Below are 1,081 nucleotides of genomic sequence, written 5' to 3'. Positions count from 1 at the left end.
TCTCTGTTGTGCTGTAATTCGATGAGCATTAGCATGCTGATGTTTGCAAAATGACACCTAAAACAAAGGAACGTTGGTAAAGTTTAGAAAACTTTCCCTGAGTGAAATTCTAGTACTTTGTTACTTGGCAATAATTTGGTCTGTCTCGTGACTTCTCTCTTTTCTCTGTGTATTTGACTCAGAAGCCCAGAGGCTAAAACTGAGGTTTCTAACCTTTTAGACCTAGAATCTAAGTCCTTAGTAGTTGTTAATTTTGATCTGAAAATGCTTTTAGGTTAAAAGTATGGTTTATTTAAACTCTAAAGTTCATGGAGGGTAAGGATCTTGAGTGGGTCAATCTAATACTCCATAGGATTATAAGTAACTTGTAAACCAGTTATTTTCTGGGTGGTCGCTTCACCTGCCAAAACGATCACCCTTGGTGTAGAACTACATCCAGATGAGCCAAATTAAATGACTGGCCTGCACAAAGCCCTGAATTGAATCCTATTAATATTCTGTAAAACTGAAGACCAAGGTCCATGCCAGACGACTATTAAATCTGAAGGAGTTTCAGCGATTTGCCAAACAAAAGGATACGCAATTGAATATTTGCATTAGGGAGACATCTATATGCACAGGAAGCTTTTTGGAAGAAATTTGGGTATAAATGATCACTGTTTATTCAGGTTTGGCTGTATGTGTTTGTGCAACTGTTTTATGATTAGTTTGTTTAGTATTTGTGTGGATTGGAGCATTGTGAGACCTCAAGTTACACACAAATCACCACACACATTTGCAAATCTTACTCTAGGCTTGTCATCAATCATGTTATACACATTTGTAACACTTTTGAGGCAAATTTCTCTCAAAATCTCTCTCACCAATTCCTTTTACAATGCAGCTTACAAATGAAGCTTGCAGGTGACTTCAGTAAGAGTAAGGTTTCTATGTTTTCTACTCCTCTACATCATAACTGTTGCTCAAGGTAATTAATAAGAGAAAACCTGTTCATATCATAGAGTATTTTGCTAATTTTAGCTCTATTTCCTATCTATTTTTGCATATGTATGTAGTAATGGTAACTGATCTTGGAGCAGTA

This window comes from Copadichromis virginalis, linkage group LG7, assembly GCF_057382275.1.
Source record: "Copadichromis virginalis isolate Kocher_CV1m ecotype Utaka linkage group LG7, C_Virginalis_male_GT1.1, whole genome shotgun sequence".
NCBI lineage: Eukaryota > Metazoa > Chordata > Actinopteri > Cichliformes > Cichlidae > Copadichromis > Copadichromis virginalis.
The sequence above is the reverse complement of the archived record's forward strand: the minus strand, read 5'-3'. Positions refer to the sequence as shown.